The sequence below is a fragment of the Micropterus salmoides genome, unplaced genomic scaffold (assembly GCF_014851395.1).
Source record: "Micropterus salmoides isolate LMB-PRFRI ecotype aquatic unplaced genomic scaffold, ASM1485139v1 Ms_hic_scaffold_2, whole genome shotgun sequence".
Taxonomy (NCBI): Eukaryota; Metazoa; Chordata; class Actinopteri; order Centrarchiformes; family Centrarchidae; genus Micropterus; species Micropterus salmoides.
In genome coordinates, this window is record NW_024041150.1 from 17,922,352 (window position 1) to 17,941,773 (window position 19,422).

General features: G+C 38.6%; 1 long non-coding RNA gene and 1 pseudogene across 1 annotated transcript; one reads left to right on the forward strand and one right to left on the reverse strand.

Annotated features, from left to right (window-relative positions):
- Positions 1 to 329: 329 nt before the first annotated feature.
- On the reverse strand, positions 330 to 13,892 carry LOC119912488 (annotated as a pseudogene).
- LOC119912489 lies at positions 9,977 to 15,599 on the forward strand. Its single transcript, XR_005446167.1, has 3 exons — positions 9,977 to 10,191; positions 14,543 to 14,642; positions 14,733 to 15,599. It is a non-coding gene; the product is annotated as an uncharacterized LOC119912489 (long non-coding RNA).
- The last annotated feature ends 3,823 nt before the right edge of the window (positions 15,600 to 19,422 follow it).

Genomic DNA, 19,422 nt, shown 5'->3' on the forward strand with positions numbered 1-19,422 from the left:
ACACCAACAATGGCAAACACACACAGAGATAAACACTTAAACAGATAGAAACACTTACACACTGACTCACATAAACCTTCAGCTTGGTCTCCATTGAGAAGTTGCACCTGTTGTCTTATTTTTACATTCTTTGTTGGATTCAGAAACCCAAGACTTGAGATGAAGAAAAATGTTAAATAATGGAATTTAAAAAAAGATTATTATTAAAAAAAGGTATAGTAAAACTATATAAATAAATGAGGTGATGATATTTCTGTTTACTTTAGAAGTTATTATACACTGTATGCTGTGATTCTGATCTGGGAAACATTAAAGACATTCATAGCCAGTCTGCTGATTTTTTCTCTTTATTGAATCAGTTAACACAAGGAAGTAATGTGTACATGTTGACAACACCACATATGGAATGTATGATCCATAATAAATGTTAAATATTTCATTTTAATTAATTCCAAGTAAACAATCTCAAATCATATTATGACAGAACCACACAAAGATCGATTTAAAAAAGAATTATGTAAATATGTGACATTAGATATTTCACAAAATGAAAGATTACATATCAGATCATACTTGGTAAAAGAAAAATGAAAAAAATATGATGACTTCATCTGTCACACAAAATTGATAAATTCAAACTCAGATTTAATCAAATTGGAAACATTTAGTATGTTTATAACATGCACCCCTACATTGATTAAGAGTATGAAAAAGTATTTTAAAATGTCCTCATCAACATTTACACAGAGGTAAAGCAGATTATTTTTGTTTAACATGTTTAATGTGATATCAGTTTAGGGAGAGGACTAATTGGAGTTGATATTTTCTGTATTTCTTGTAAGTCACTGATAAAATATGTGGAATACTGATAATATCTTCAACCATGTCATATTATATACAGCATGTTACTACTTGTAATTTTCTTCTTGTCATATAAAACAAGTGAGATCAAAATATCCGTGAGAGGATGAATGTAATGAGTAACGTGCACCTCTGTAATCACAAAGCATGTGTTCTCTCACTTGATGTTAAACGACTCTTTGAGGCTCGCTTCTGCTTGTTTACGTGTGATTTTTTTTCCAAGTTTCAGGAATATCAGCAGGCTCTGCATTATATGATTCAGCAAACTCCTTGTTGAACTTTGCCAGTACATATTTCCAGTAGTCTGACGCCTCTAAGCTTACATCTGACTGGATTATCCAGTCTGGGAAAATTTCTCTGTAGTTCTTGTAAGGGTGCCATTCACCTTTTGTACCATTACAGCGAAAACGCATGTCACTGTTCACCAAGGACGAGCATATGTCAATGACTAGTTTTTCTGTCCCATCCCACTTGAATCTACCCAGACCCTCTGGCCGATGTAGTTGAGCAAAGTGCTCTCCATGTTTACTTGCTCCTGCGTCACAAGGAGCTTTGCAGAATGGACACTGTTTCCCACATCCAATAACTTTAGAGAAAAGCTCGCTCTGGGGCTTCACAAGAAGATTTTCCAGTTTTTATTTGGATGGTTTCTGTTTTAAACTTCTCTCTAAGAGCCTGTGCCATGTCCTTCACACACTCAGTGAGCCAGTGAGCAAACTGTTCCTGGTCGGCATTGTTCAGGATCATGAAAGCACCAAGAGCATCCTGGGAAATGACGAGTTTATCACCAAGTTCTTGACAGACATCTTCAACAAATGTCTTCACGTTACCACTCTTTTCTGTTTTAGCTTTGTTGATAGCATCATTTATGCTGTTGATACTTGACAGAACATGTCGATCCTCAAACTCAAAAACTTTATCACCCTTTGAGAAGTGTTCCTCTATTTGTTTGTGTGTCCATTTCTTTACATGATCTCATATGAGCAAATGTAGCTCTTATAGTTTTCAAAGTCATCCTTTGAGAGCAAATCCAGTAAAACTGAATACTGGAAGAACATTCGTGTGCTGAACTGGAATCTTGTCAGCATTTCACCAATAATATCAGGACCCAATGAACGGTTGACAAAGTCTTCGACTGCAGGCCTCAAGCAGCGGCTTGTGAATTCTTCTGCCTTCTTCTGGCACTGGTCTCGTTCATGGAACAAGTCTTTGAAATCAACAAAACTTTTCTTTGTTTTGATTCAGACATCTGTAAGGATCATTAGCACGTATGAAATCTTCATGCATTTTCTGAAACTGTCTGGCTGCAACTCCACAGATGTGCTGTTTCAGAGAAACTTCAAACTCAATGGCTATCTTAACACTCTGACTGTTCTGCAGCCGCTCATCAATCATGTGTAGGATCTCCTGGATGTAAGTGTCATGGTAATTGTTTTTCCTTTCCATTTTTTCAGTCACAAACTGTGTGCAAGCATCTATGATGCTGTCAGCCATGTTCTGTGAAGCCATCACATGATCTTTAATGTTGAACAACTGGCAGGCTTTGTGTTTTAACTGGTTCCAATTTCCTTCCACTGTATATTTGAAAGGAATCAGTCCACAATGTTGCAGGCTTTTTTGACTTAATAATTCACATGCATGACTCCCCTTACGTGATAGATTTTCTCTGAGGTAGTGGTCCACATTTGTGAAGACATTTGTGGCCTTTTGTTTAGAAAAAGATAGTTCCTTTACTGTTTTATTCCACATCTTATCAAATTCTTTGTCTAGCTCTTTGTCTGTCATCTGGACTTTTTTCCCCCGACATTCCTCAATCAGCTGACGCACTCTCCCCTCTAATTCTTTTGTGTGGTTTTCTTGATTCTGTCAAGTTCTGTCATTCCCTGTCTGATGTCAGCTGCTGCTGTGAGCTGATTATATACAGAGCTCTCCATTTCTCGACGAAGGCTCTTTGCACTGCTTGCAAATTCCTCTTTGTATCCTTCAACTAGATACACATGACCCTCTGTTTGCTCAAAGTACTGTTTCAAATTTTCAAGGACCTTTGTCTCCCATTTAGTCAGCTCTGTGCAAGCTTCACTTTTCAAAAGAGTGAGAAGTTCTTTCATGTCAGATAACTCAGGTTTTCCAGCAACTGTGCCGAAATTAGAAATTCTTGTTTCAGCATTTGTAGCCCATGTGTACATTTCTTTTTTGAATTCCCATTCCCATTTGTTGAACTCTGTGCACAGCCTCATGTATGCATCAGCCACTAGGCTGTTTCGGAAGCTGAAGATGAAGTTTTCATGCTTTACTGCATTCCACAGGCTTTTCATCCACTTTGTAAACTCCAACATATTATAAGCAGATGACTCACACCTTCCCAAAATTTGGATGATGTTCTTCTTGAGCTCATAAACGGCCTCACTGTACCCTGCATTGACTGGTGCCATTGGTGGGTTTCCATTCCAGAGTCCAGGAATGTACCAGTTCCCAGTGTCAGGACTGTACTCCATCACATCAGTGAAGCTCTTGTTCTCCTCTTTCTTTTCCATCTTGGCTGCTGCCTGGGTCATCTCGTTTAGCTGCTGCAAGAGCAGTTTCCTGTCTCGTAAGTTGTTCTCATGGGCTGAAACATCTGACACATTCTGGTGAACAAACTGACATTTGGGCTTTTTGCCCACCTCTTTCATCCTGAGAAAAGCATGCACAACTATTTGTAGGATGTCCTTCATTTCTGTTGAATTCTCCATTGCAATATTGATGATGGTGATATCACTCAGCCCCACAACAAGTGTTGCAAGCTCGTTGTCGTGCTCATGGCTATTGTCCAGTTGAGCAAGCTCTGGTGACTTTAAGCCCTCAGTGTCAATGATCACCATGAAGTCACAGTTGAGTTCTTTTTTGACATCTTCATTGATTCTGATCAGCAACATAAACGCACCTCGAGTGCATCGACCACTGCTGACTGCAAACTGCACGCCAAACATGGTGTTGAGGAGAGTGGACTTTCCTGTGCTCTGAACTCCAAGAACTGTGACTACCCGTATCTTGCTCTTAGGAGACACCAAGTCATTGAGCTGAGAGAGAACGTCACTCACCCATCTGAGAGGTATGTTGGATGCATCTCCATCTACAAGCTCAAGGGGAAATCCATCAAGCAACAATTCAGCGCATAGTTTGGGCAGATGCTGTAATTGTTGACGTGATGGGTCTGTTTCTGGAAGGGAAACTGAAGCTTCATAGATCTGACCCATTTCACGGAAGAAGTGTTCAGTCCCCAGTGAGCTGTTGGAAAGTTGTCTGTCAATTTCTTTGATCTCCTCTTTGTTCTCAGAATTTTCACATTTCTTTTTGTACAGCTCCCTGAGGCCAGACAGTTTTTCTCGAGACAGGTTATCGAGGTTCATTCGCATCCATTTCAGGAAATAGCTCCTCTCTATCCCTGGACTTGATATTGCTTTGATGAAACATGTCATAGCGTTTGACATGTCATAAGAGTTCTGTTTTTCCCGAAGTTTTATTTTCTGTATCTGAAGATCACTTTTGTACTTTGCTATGTTTTCAGACCCAGCCTTTCGAAGGCGAAATTCTTCCTTCTCTAAGACAGTCAGTTCCTTCCATATTTGGCCCTGCAAGGGAAGCTGAGCTTCTTTGTATTTAAGGGTGTCTTGAATTTCTGCAGTGATGGCATCTGCATTTTTCTTGGCAGTCTGGCACTTTGCACAGTCCTCATCAACCAAGATACCTAATTCATGGGCAATGTTAGCCATCTGCTCAATCCCCATCTTCATCTTTGTGTTCTCAACTACATTGCTGATGGTTTTCTGTAGATGTTTGATGAAGTCTGCATCATTCATGTGCTTAGCCTTCAAAATGATGTTGCTGTTAGTCAAGCCCAACCTGGTTGCTACCTTTTTTAGAGCATCTAAACTGAAGCTCTGGCTTTGATGGTTGCCCACCAAGAAGATCTGTGCCTTGTGGTGTTGGTTGGTAAGCAGCTTGCACTCAGAGTCCAAATTGTCAAAGAACACAAACACTGCTGCAGATGTCTGACACAAAAAAGAAAATTGTGTTTCAAATGAAGCAATGTTCCCACGAAGGTTAGCTACAGCTACTGGCTCACTGAAAATATCCATGTTTTTGTTTCCACAAGGAAGGTACCAAGTAACTTCAGCCAATCCATTGGATATTGTTCTTGAACTGTCACCACACTCCATGTTACGGTGAATAAAGGTGTCATGGTACTGCTGAGAATTGCTCAGAAGCTTATTGAGGGTCTCAGACTTAGACAATGAGCACTCACCCAGTCTCACAAAAGATATCATTGGAAGTTCAGAGACAACAATCCTGTCTTCAATAAAACCCTTGGATTCTAACAGTTTCTGAGGTCTGTACTTTTTAACAATGTCTCTCATGGCCCAAAGCATGAGTGTGCACTGCTTTGTGTCACAATTAGGAAGCAGCAGAGGCACAGAAAACTGACACATAGACATTTTGACTGCCATTTCCTGCCGTACAAAACCATCAGAACACAGAAAGAGAGCAGTGATTATGTCAAGGGGGTTTATCACGTCACCTGAATGTAGACTATCAAACAGACCATCAAGATCTAACCCTGCATTTCCTGAAGCAGCATCACAGTTTGATTCACATTCTGATGTACATTTCACATTTCTAGCTGTCACGTTAACCATCATCAGTTTCTTTAGAAAGTACAATGGAAGATCTGAATTACACTTGGCAGGTTCTTCAGTAATGGTCGTCTCATCAATCTGAAGTACTGTGCCCAGGGACAGCTTCTCTGCGTGGTAGTGCTCCAACCCCAGATCCTTCAATAAGCTCTTCAGTTGTGTCTCTGTGGATATGAATACATGTGTTATTTCAAACCAATCATAGGTGTTTTAATAAAACATGCATACAAAGTTAAAGGGGACCTATTATATTACATTTCCAGCCCTATATTGTAGTTCTGTAACTCCTGTATGGTGGCTTTGCACGATTCAAAGTTCAAAAAATCTTATACTGGCTCTTCATGCAGGCCCTCATTTCAGCATCTGTCTGAAACAAGCTGTAGATGCTTCTGTTTCTTTGAGACCCAGCCCACCATAAGCCCACTTTCTTCTGATTGGCAATATTTGGAAAACCAGCTCGGAATGACATTAGCAGAAAAAACTGTTCAAAACAGAGCATTCGGAACAGGGGGTATATCTGAGGTTTTTGCTCACAGGGATTTCTTTTTAATACTTTTACCTCATCATTTGAAACTTTGGTCATGTTTAATATGAACATCTGAGATTGTAACATTAAAGAAATGGTAGAAAATATGAAAAAGCATAATAGGTCCCCTTTAAGTAAATACGAAGGTACGGTTTAAGTACTACCAATAAATCATAAAAATTTGTAATTTCATTCAGTGAAACATTTGCATATTTTATTACAAAATGTAAAACAAGTTATTCGGAATTTTATCTCTTAAATCTAAAGCACTCCCGACAGATTTTGTTGCCTCACAGCAGGGCCTGAAAGATAAAATGCTGGTCAGTCACTTGGGTAATTAATCTGCCCATCCTCTTAACACTTGGGTACAGAGCAATTAGGATAGTCAAAATAAATAAATTTTCTTATCAAGACAACAAAATAAATTTTACAATAAGTAATGAGAAAACATTACAGAAAACAAACTGTATAACAATATCCAAACAATACTGTGTATATTAGGGCTGACCCCAAATTGTCAAAAATTCAATGCTTCAATGGGCAGAGCCTGATTCAACTGTCAATCTAACAGTCAAAGCTTCGCAGCGAAGTGTTACCATATGCCATATTGAAGGACATCTCAATTCTGATAATGCACCTCATATAGCTATAAGCGAGGATACACCGGTATATCCTTTACAGAAGTGTTTTCGGCAGCCGTGACGTATAAAAGAGGCGTGACACGCAGCTGGAACACGGCTTGACTAACCATGGCGGAAGCAGGACTATACAAATGTAAGTGGTCATTTAGTTTTTAGTAAGGCGCTGTTCTAGCCACATTTCTTAAAGACATATAACCAATTGCTCATGTTTTTATTGCTGAATGTAAACTATACCCAATTTAGCTGCTACAATTATTCCTGATATTCTCTTCATATAGCACTAATTTGCTGGATTTCATGTTGTATTCAACTGCCCATTATGTAGTCTGCACATGTCATTCTAAAAGTAGGTACAGTGTTGTGAAAACATGTCACTGTTGGAGCTGTAGGCTACATTTGTGATCAATTGTACATTTTCATTTCACACAGGGAGTGATGAGGAGACTGTGACCCTCATCAAGCTAAGAACAGAGAATGACAACCTGTTTACAGGGAAAAGGCACACTGCCAAAAACGCGTGGGAGTGAGTTACATAAATTAGCGCGTGATACAGTAACTGTTATGTTAAAATGTGCTATGAAAGTTCATTGCAACCTTGAGATGTCTCTACATGTTGCTGTCCTAATGTTGACTCAGACATTTTTGTGGATTGTGAAGACATGATCCATAAGCATACTGTATATGTTTTGGTGCCAACAAATATTTCAATGTCTCCTGAAACGTGTTAATTCAATAATTTCCTATCTATGTAAGTTGACATCTTGACACGCCAAGGAGTCACGGCTGAGGCGGTAATCATGAAGGAGGTCTTGTTGCCCATCAAAATAAATTTGGAGCACAGGAACAGTGCTGTTGAGGCATTTGTAGATGGGTACCGGTGGAGCTTCAGCCTACTGACAGAAAACATACTGTAGCTGTTACATGTGTACATGGACTATACCCTTTAGCCAGCCAAGTTTGCACAGTAAAATGTGCTGTCAACTTTCTCATCACAAACACATTCTATGTCTGGGACATTAATGAAAGTGTGTATCCATTATCCATTATCTCCCAGCTATCTGTGGTAGGTTTTCTTTACTGTCAATCAATAAGCTGTGGGGAATTCAACCCGGGTCTCTCACACCAAAGGCATGTTTCTTATTCACTGTACCATCAGCTCACTTACGAAAATGTATTCTGTCAAGTCTGTTCTTCCAAATGTGTGTTTTCAAATATTTTTATTAGGGGGAACTGCTCATTAAGTCAGGTCATCAGAAAGGTAAATTTCCTCCATAATGTTGGAGAATAATCTAAAATCTTTGCTTAATTTTCCTATATGGCATCCTCAGTTCCTTCCAAAGGTCACACTCTTTCAAGTCCTTCCCTATAAGGTAAATGTATTTGTGTTTTGTTTTTAGTGTTTTAGGCTTACGTTACATTTTTTTGTTTCTTGTTTCTCTCAATTTTCAAGTGATAAAATTATATTTAAAGATATAAATAAAAACATTCCAGTTCCTAATAATGAATATAAAATGAAATTGCATTCTTTACACGAATAGCTGAATATGTTTATATTGAAAAAGCAAAATGGGCATTTGTCAGATCAACGGCAAAATGAATTGAATTTAGAGAAAAAATGCATCGTAAAATGTAGTAAAGATTTCTTCAGTAGTTAACAACATTCTTACTACTCACGAGAAAACAATCTCATGATTATACTTTTGACCCTCAATCTTGCTGCTCTTTCTTTGATAAAGTTTGTCGTAGTAGTGTATTTCGCACTTTTAATTTAAATGTACTACTGTATACATAAAAGTGCAATAAGGTGGTTTGCGAACACTTTAAACAAATAAGGTGCTTTTTACCAGCAGTATCCCCTTTACATAGTAGTAATAAAATATTTCTTGTAGCCTAAATCTCAACTTAGCCTAAACATTAATGTGATTAAATCAAATATGAAACCAAAGCTATTTGCCACTGCCAGAGCATTACCTTTTTATCTAGCTTGTTAAAACAAGTTACCATCAGAGTCCAGTTTTCTTGTTTTTTTTTCTGAACAGGTATCAGCAGAAACATTTTTGTTTTATCAGGGTGCAGCTTAAATATCAGTAGCAAGTTTCCCTGTTAGAGTGAGGTGAAGTGGTAAGAGTGTTGGCCTTTCTCATTTCCCAAATTTCTGTCTCCTCAACTCCTCGATCCTGCATCTTGAAGGACATCTCGATTATTAAAATGCACATCGAGGGTCGAGAATCGAGGATCGAGGATCGAAGAGGCTTGCTAAAGGAGCTTTAAGCAAGGATACATCGGTGTATTCAACCCATGGCCGGAGCAGGACGCTGCAGTGTTCCTGTTGTATTCATACCTTGTATCAGTTAAGCCTATTAAAAATAATCAAATGCGCGATCAAACTTTCTGCCCTTCACTGTTTGTGTAGCGCCTAATAAAACACTGTTCTAACCGCATTCCTTAATGTCATTTCACTTTGATATCAGGATAGTAAAAATTAACATTAAATAGCACTGGATGAAGCGTCTCCCCAGTGACACTGTGCGTATTTACACACGAGCAACAGTAACAAAATTAATAATAAAAAATGAGCATTCTTTGCGCATGCGCCTATATGAGTATTCCGTTAATGCCCGAGCTGATCCACGCCTCACATGAAATGCTATAATCGTGACAAAACAGTGCAAAGAGCTGCTTAAGTCAAATTATTCGGCTGTAATATCAACCACAGCGTTCAGCACTGATCTGCTGTGTTTCATGTTTTAATAATAGTGCCCATGTAGTCTGCACAAGTCATTCCAACAGTAGAGTCCTGTGATGACAGTTTTAATTGGGGCTATATGAGTTTAATGTTACTGTGTCATTTTGTAAAGGGACTGATGATGAAACTATCACCTCATCAAGCTGAAGGCTGAAACATCTCCTTACAGGCAAAAAAAAGTGGTAGGCGTGTAGCCTAGTGAATGATTAGGCTTTTTTCAACAGATGCTATAATGTTTATTGGAACCTTTCTACGTGTTAGGCTATAATGTTAACAGACATGTTTCTGGATTGTGAAGAAATAATCTGTAGCCTTTAGTGCCAAATGCTGGTCTGCAGCTCTGACAGCGATCACAGCTCTAACAGTGGACAGATGATGCAGCGGTGCAACAGGTCATATTTAATGGACGTCGCTTTAAAATGACGAGGAAAGGACATCTCATTTCGTTAAATGCCCGTTTCCTCGACTCCTCTCTCCTCGCGTCTCCTCCTTGACTCTTCGAGCTCGCATCTCGGGTGGGCGGGACTAAAATTCGACCCGAGGAGTCGAGGAGGTGTATAATTTGGTAAATGAGAAAGGCCCTTAGCGACAACAGGGATGCGTTCCCTGAAACTGTCGCGGACCTGCTCGCCTCAAACACACGCCGCCGCCGCTGAAGTTGAATTGTTTTGAACTTTTTGTACGCGACGCGCAGCACAGCATTGGAAGAGAGACTGATCCCCACTGTTTGTGAGTGACATTGAGGTTTGTATTTATCCATATTATTCCACTTTTACATAATAATGATTTTTGGGAAGGACTTTGCGACTTAGCCTATTGCCTCGTTTATTTACATTTATTAATTTAGCTGACGCTTTTATCCAAAGCGAAATACAATCGCTATATATGTCAGAGGTCGCACGCCTCTGGAGCAACCAGGAGTTATGTGTCTTGCTCAGGGACACAATGGTGGACGTGGACGGGTCTCCCACACCAAAGGCATGCATCTTATTCACTGCGCCATCGCCACCATAGTCCTAGCTATGTTTTTTGTTTACTCACTTGTGAATGCAGATGTTGTTTTTTCCTTTCGCTCTTCATAATCCTCCCAGCAAGTGGTCACAATGTACTTCTCTACTTCACCAGCAGGAGTGTCCAAATGCAGAGAAACAGGCTCACTGCTGACATGATAGACTGCTGAATTTAAAGCAGGGCAGGGCACTGTAGAAATAACAAAAATTACAACGCTGATAATGATAATAATGATTTTACTTAAAGCTACTCACATACTGCACAACATTTAGTCCAGTTCTGCTGAACAATAGATTGCATAATGCTGACCTTTATCACTTGCATCTTGACAGCTGCTAGGCCATGGTGTTGATGGAGTGTCCTCTGATTCCTCACAGTACAGTTCAACAAATGAATCTTCACTGATGTCCTTGATATATAAGAACAATACAATTTAATGTGGTAAATTCATTATGCCATATATATTACCTTATTGGACATTATTTTTATTTTATGTATCTCTTGGAACTAGCAGTTTACCTCCATGGATTCACTCTCGATCACCCTCCACTTGCTTGAGATTATTCAAACAGCTTCTCACTGAAAGCAATTAGAGACAAGCGCATAAGGTTTTATTCCCTAAGAGCTTTAAATATTCCACAAAGTTTAAAAAAAAAAACATGCAGCTGAGTTGACTGCATCATTTTTCCAATCACAACCATCAACTGTCTGTCTGTAGGATTTGGAAATGTATGACTTTGGCAACTCCAGATGTAACTTTGTAAAAAGACCCCCACTTCCACTTTACATTAAGAGGAGCCTTAAGATAAGTTATGCAATTTTTTAGAGAGAAAGATTTGTATAGTTTTTAGTTAAAGTAGTAAAATGCTAGTTTATTTTATCTGTAATTTGCACCTCTTGAAGTGATTTCACACCATAGGGGAGGGCATCTTACCCGAGTGGAAAATGCCTTTTCCCTAAAATTCATTTGATTAGATCTAAATTAATGTCAACTTTAGCTAGTTATTCTACTTTATAATATATTAACTTAAGCATAGCCTTTAAGATACGTCTTACCCCAGTAGCTGGGGAAAATGCCTTTGTCCTCCTAAAAATTACATTTGATAAATTTACATTAATTTGTCAACTGTATGTATTTAGTTTACTTTATAATATGTTACCCTAAGTATGGCCATCTCCAAGATACAAAAAAAGAGCTTTAATAAAACTATAATTTTATGTGTCGGCAAATACACATAATTGAGCTAAACTCCAGTTTTGCTTTGCAGGCGATAGTGTCATAATTACAGGCTGTAAATTATGTGATGCCATGGGGGCCAAAAAGACTATTTCTCCCTAGGGAACAATCCCATACATAGGCCTACATCTGATATATGACAAAAACAGTTTGAATCAGAGTTTACGGTGAAAGCCCTGAAGGCCCTACATCACATTACATTCATAATCGGATTTCCAAATACTGATTTACCTACCAAGGTTTTAATGTCCTCCTATCAGGCACAAAGCCTAACAGAAAAAAAACACTGACAAATGCAGAGGCTATAGAAACCTACCTTTTGAAGAAGATGTGCCCATGTCAAATTTGCATTCTTGCATCCAGGAGCTCTTCTCTGTGCTGTATACATTGGTAAGCTCAATGATTTGTTCTGTAGATGACTTCCCCGCAAACCAATGAAGTCCTGCAGTGCAGACCCGTCTTTTATTCTGCTGGTTGAAACCAGTTTCACTTTTGGTTTACAAATGAGGATGTGGTTTCTCGGAAATTAAAACTCTGTTTATTCTCCATTATACTTTACTTACATAGGCCTGGTTCCTCTTTATTTTCCACCTCAGGAAAACACATTGTCCAGTAGAGAATAATGAGTGATCCATCATAAACCATTCCATATTTTTCACGCCTGCAAATGGTACCTGTTGTGTAACTTGGTTTTTGTAATTCTTTAATTGAGTTTTAAACTGTATTAGATTTTTCTAGTCTTGATTTAGCAGCTGTGCATGTGATTCAGTCTCACCTGACAGCAAGTTTAACCTCAACAGATTTAAGTCATTCAAACGTTCTTGTAGAGAGAGTTCAGAATTTTCGGGAAAAAATTATGGTTAAATGAGAGTGGGAATGAATGAAAACTGCTGTATGAAAGGTGGGCCATTTTATTTATCTTACTGCACCAATTGTGTTTTAATGAGATATGTAAATTAATGTAGCTTTTCAACTTCGACTTCTGCCTTCTGGTGGGCTTTTACAGAGCACTGCCAATGAAGCAGCTATGCAGATTTGTAGTCTCCCTCTCCACTGTTCACAGACACTACCTGCAGACTCATTTCAATGAGGTGAAGGCATCTTCAGCGGATAAATGCAAAACATCAGCACTGTTTCGTTAGCTACATCAGTTTCTGATTTAGAAAGGTATGTTTGTGATCTGCAGCCCATTCTGGGCATATAGACAGTACAGCCGTACTACACTCTAAAAAATAAAACATTAGACCAACAAAAAAAAATACCTTAACGTTTTCCACTAGAATTGTTAAGTTAAGACTGCTGGCAGAATTACATTAATTTAAAGCAATGTTTTGAGAATGGTGAATTACCTTTTATGCCACAATAAAACACATTTCTAAGTAACATGAACTTAATAATTAAGTTGATCTCTGCAAGTGGCTAACTGGCTAACATAGCTACTTTTAGTTTATAAACATAGCTAGCCTACATGCTAACCGGAGCGGTGGCTAATGGGTAAGCCCATATTAAGTTAGCTTGCCAAGACGTTTTCCCTGGCTACCTGGCCACCTATTACTACTGCATTTTAGCCTACTCAAATCGGTGACAGGCTACAGCTACTAGCTAACTTTACCTCGGCACACAGACTGTACTAACACTGCTCAAATTTCAGAGTAAGGACTTCCAGATTTCGGTATTCGGTTACAGTAGGCTATCACCAACAGAATCCTGAGCGAATGCAAATATGTGTAATTAAGCATAAAATTACTTACCATTCACCATGTTACAATTTAATGAGTTCCAGCTGTGGCCCTGTGGTCACTTGTCTGGCCTTGAACATGCCCGCACATGAAGGAGAGGGAAACTGTGAGCTGTTTACATGTCATCAAATTGTATTTTACATTAACAGAACTTAAAATTTAATTATTTTTTGATTAACTGAAAATGTTAAACTCTCACAAGTCATGATAGTATATTGAGTCAATAGGCATAATTTGTGTGTCATCCAAGCTAGTAAAAAGTAAGTATCTCAGAACTTGATTTTTTATTTCATAACAATATATATGTAAGTAATGACTAAAGGTGCCCTGAATTAGTTTTTAGAGTGTATGGCCTGTACTATTTAGAGGCCCATGATGGCCAGAATCTGAGGACTGTGGACAACATCCAGACTATTGTATTTCCATTCACCACACACGGCTGATCTTCCAGACTAGAGTAACAGAGAGTTCAGTCAGGCAGCATACAGTTTGTAGTGTGGCAATGTGGAGCACTTGGACAGAGCCATGATACTGAGTTTCTGGAAGAAATGCAACTGTTATCCTGATCGACTAGGACAATACAGAGGTTTAATCCTAGCAGGGTGTAAAATATAATGTCACTAACTGACACAGTGCTACACAAATAATCCCATCCACTGTGTGGATGAATACCTTTACATTGTTTTTGTTTTATTCAATGGAGGGTAGAGAAAATACAAAGATATTTTTTTCTGTTCTGGATAATATTTTAATTCTTTTTTAAATAAAAGATTGAGAACATTTTTAAAAAAGTATTCACACCCCTTGGATGTTTAACCCTTCTGTTTCTTTTACACATGAAATCATGGCCAATATAATTATGCTTTTTTGACAAGAATTTGCAAAAAAACCCTCTTTAATATCAAAGTGCAAACTGGGGCTGATTGTTCTTATGTTGTGTGTATATATGATGCTTTGGCAATGTTGTTATTACATTCATGCCAATAAAGCTAATTTGGATTGAATTGAAACTGATTTTAAGAATTGTCATTGTTAACAATGTTAAGAATTTTTGCAGAAGTTCTAATCTGAAGCTACAGTAATGGTTAAAAACTTTTTCCCCCTGCAGTTTTTCCCTAGAATACATTGCGCTCAAGAGGGACTGTGTCCTCAGAAGCCTGTGTGTTTACCTCAGTGAGGACAGCAACATTCTCATCAAGGAGTACTTGGTTAGTAATCAAAATTGATTGTGAACTCTCAGTGTTAAACATGCAATGCTTTCTTTATTTTAAAATGGTAAATTTATGTTTCACCATTAGGATGTCAACAGTGAAGAAGGTAAGAGAGAGACCATACAGACCACCATGGGGCTAAACATGATTTGCAGAAGTAGAAGACAAGCCAGCGGATGTTGGAGTGGTGGTCGAGGGTGTGGAACTGCTAAGTGAACTAGGAAGTATTTCCTTTGGTTGTGACATGCTGTTTGGCCTGATCTACACTCTCAACCTGAACTATCCACAAATGTAAATTTGAGTTCTTCCAGAAGGTTTTAATGCACTTGGATGGCTACAAACTGTCCCCAAAGGTGGAAACATTAAAATTAAGAAGCTTCAGTGAGCTCTTAAGTGCAATGCTGGAAAGTTTGGCTAGCCACATTTTGGCTTAATGGACTTTACCATTGTTCACGTGGTTTAAAAACACAAACAACAGAACAGCTTATTGTTCTGATTATTTCTGGCATCTTCTATAGCCACTTTGTGTTAACTTGCTTATTTTGCTGTTGGAGTGTAATTTTTGCACTGAGATTGCATACTGTTATACTAGATAGAAAGAACCTTTTTTCCTGCAGGTATTAAGGCCTTTTGCCCTTTTCATTTGACACTTCTATGTTATCATCACTATCAGTATTTGATAAAAGAGTCTTTTGAATGGCAATCTATGTTTTTTTAAGATTATTTTAAAATGTATTTTAAGTTACCATAGTAGAAATACTTATTCCAGTGGAAATAATTTCTTTTCTTTATTTTTTGGCCTTTATAGTTTATTATACACTGGAAAACCTTGTGCCCTTGGTCGTTGTTTTTTTGCAATAGCAGGTCTTGCTGCTGTAATGTTAAAATTACTATTGGACTACCATTGTTGTAATGACTTATAATAGATATGCCAATAAAATTTCCAGAACAGTTCTTGTATGTGTTGCTTTCTGATTTATTACAGGAAATAGAATTACTAAATTGAAATGTGTAAGTATAATACATATATAAACACATAAGGTTTATGTAGAAGTTTACATGAATTTAATTCAATCAAATCAAGTTATGTTATTTATTTAAACTGATTAAACATAATAGAATTGCCTTACATGTGACCCTTTACATTGAACGTATGTAATAAAATTAGATGGAAATAATACTTAAAGTTTTTTGAGTGTGTATTGTTTCCAAATCTTAAGTTTCTATTTCATCACGTGACAAGATGACAGGACTCTGTTGAAAGCTAGGTGAAACGCAAAATACGACAAGCAGCCTAGCAGAGCACACCTGCAAGCTAGCAGTCATGCCATTCAAACATAAACGTTGTTGCAGGAAGTGACAGAAGTGAAAAGAACAGGTGGAGAGAGTCACAAAGCTCCCAAATAAAAATGTTTTGAATTTTGCTCTATGCAAGCTCGTCGGATGCCTTTTAAATTGGCGAGTACAAGTGCTTTTCCCCCCAAGGGATATAGTGAATGTTATGGGCTCCCACACCCCTGTTTGAAAGGATGTTAACATTTCGAGGTTAGGTCGCCGCCAAGCACCTGTTTTATGGTGTGTAGGCCTATGTGCTTGTGGGTATTAAACTGTGTGCTGTAGCCCGGCCATGGTGTTGTTGTTAAGTAGGTCGCATTTCAGTCTTTTTTACCATCATCTCTTGACAGTGACAGCGCTGTCCATGATTCTGAAAACTTTCTCTCTTTGACTTCTGTAATTTGCAAATACAATAGTCTAGGTAACACATTCCGACTGTAAAATTCATCACATGACTGGTGGGCTACTTTCAGCTGCTGCGGCCAGGTGCGTGTTGGAGAGAGACCAACACAAAGAGAACTGTTCAATTTAATATGTTAATGTGGACAAGAAACTGATTTTAGGAGCATGACATTTAGTAGGTTTGCCATTTACTGCATCTAAAATGTGTTGTTAAAGCGTGCAAAATGAGGAAGGCACACACATTTGCCGAAATAGTTCCCTTCTAGACAAGAACGCTGTGCGTGTGTGTGCGTGTGTGTGCGTGTGTGTGCGTGTGTGCGCTTCATAACCGTGCACAATGGCCTGTTATAAAATCCTGCACAGGGGCCCTTCCTTACAACCTTAAGCTGCTGAATGGTAGGGTCAGAATTTGGAATAACAACATGAAAGCATGGATCCATCCTGCTTTGTATCAACAGTTCAGGCTGCTGGTGGTGGTGTAATGGTGTGGAGGATATATTCTTGGCACACTTTGGACCCCTTAGTACCAATTGAGCATTGTTTAAATGTGACAGTATTGTTGCTGACCATGTCCATCCCTTTATGACCACAGTGTACTCATCTTCTGATGGCTACTTCCCGCAGGATAATGCACCATGTCACAAAACTCAAATCATCTCAAACTGGTTTCTTGAACATGAGAATGAGTTCACTGAATCTTTGAGATGTGGTGGAACGGGAGATTCACATGATGGATTCTTTGTTCTGGGGTTAAGGTAGAAGAATTAGCTAGCTTGAATTTTTCCTTTTTTTGAAGATTTAGCAAACTTTTATATTAAAATATCTTCCAACTATACTCCTGATGAATCTGGAATTATGGAAACAATTCAGGGGTATACTGACACTGTGGCCAGCTGACTAATGTAATGGTGGTGTAGGAAAGTGTTTCATGGTCAGGACTTCTAAACTGAGACACTAAACGAAGTGCAGTCACTTAAATGTTAGCTCACCTCACATGTAGCAGTGTTTACATGTAGCCACTTAATCACATGTGCGACAGACATGAGGGCTTTGATACCATAAGATGCCTCATATCCTCTTAGATAAATGAGATCACACATGTGGTCTGACTTTTATTCCTTCTTCACACTGTGTTGCATTGTGGGTATGAAGGCTGTGTTGACTTCATATCACTGAGGTCAGATCCTGTGTCAGGTCGGTGGTGCATGGAAGCACATGATTAACACCCCACAATGGCAAACACACAGAGACAGTGACACTCAAACATCGATCTATGAATTCTTTTCATACAATTTTTCGCATTAAATACTTCACAGAAACAAAAACTGATTGTGAATTCCAAATAAACAGTCAGATATATATATATATATATATATATATAGATATAGATAACCACATATTGACTTTTTAAAAATGTAATGTAAATATAAGACAGATACTACACAAAAGCAATATCAGATCATATGTGACAAAAGAAAAAAAATGTCACTTTGCTGCTTTAATTAATTAACTGATCTTCTCAGTGACAATATGATGACTTCATCAGTCACAAAATTTATAAATTCAAAGTCAGATTTAATCAAACTGGAAGCATTTAATTTATTTCTAAATTATGTTAAACGACTCTTTGAGGCTCACTTATGTGTGATTTTTTCCCCAAGTTTCAGGAATATCAGCAGACTCTGCATTATATGCTTTAGCAAACTCCTTGTTGAACTTTGCCAGTACATATTTCCAGTAGTCTGACGCCTCTAAGCTTACATCTGACTGGATTATCCAGTCCCCACCCTCCATCCCCCTTTTTCCCCCTTCTCTTACAGGTCTTGTCCTTTCTCTGTGCTGTCTGTTTGTGCCCCCCCATGCCCGTGTCTGCCCCCCTGTCCGGCCCGGTGACAAATCAATACATAATTAAATAAATAATTAAACAGACAAAGGAGTATATTAATACTCTCTTGTTAAAGTAAAATCTGTCTGTCACAATATGGTATCCAGGTCATCATTCTCTATACCAGGACAGGTTTAAAAAACAAAAAAAAAACAAATAGGCTATAAGCTTCCACTGCATGCATAATAAACAGCAGGTGTGTGTGCGATGTTGCAGCCTTGTTTCTCTCATAAATGTGTGACTATAATGTCAGAGAATATTGGAAATTCATATTTTTACCCCTCTCTGCTGACTCCATTTTGTTTACAATGGACCTTATGTGCAGTTGTACCTTTATATCTTAATCATATTGCACATAAAAGTTCAGTCCATAAAATAGAAAGTTATGGACTGAACTTTACTCAATGTGATGCCAACAAACCTCCTTGGCTTTGTTGGCCGCCACGGAGTTAGATGTGGCCGTTATAAAAAAGAACATTATCAGCATTTCACCAGTGGTATCAGGACCCATTGACTGAGGAGGTTTTGGGGGGGAGCCAACAGGGGCCAGTGCCCCTGTAACACAGACCTTGGATGCAGTGGCCTTTTCTCCCAGAAGCCAAGGGAAGCCAGGCTTCCCCTGTTTGTATCAGACTCTACTTCCCTGTTTCTTTTACACACAGTTTATTAACACAAGATATGGTGAAATAGACTTGATGGTGGGGGTTTAGGTTCCTGCCGGTGTGGGGGTGGCAGGTCAGTGTGAGGCCAGGCAAGGCAGGTAAACAGGGCGGATGGAGAAGTGAGTCTGCAATGGGAAATCTCCAGCCAGGCGTTCTCCGCAACAGAGCGGCACGAGGGGGTCTCCAAGGACACTAAGTGGGCTAAGAGGTAGCCTATCAGAGCACACATTAAACCACCAGCAGATAAGCTGTGATCACCATGACTGTTCTACAACAATATAAACCTATTTCTTCATCATCTACAAAAATAATCTTACGTTTCTCTCTTCATCAGATGTCAGAAGAAATTAATAAGATAAACATTGTGAGATTTGAAGGGGTGGTCATGGCACAAGGATAACCCACACTAAGCATGTTGTGAGTCAAACCAACATTAAAGATGTTCAAATGCTGAAAGGAAAGGAAAAGGACAATTACACAGTTAACTGCACTT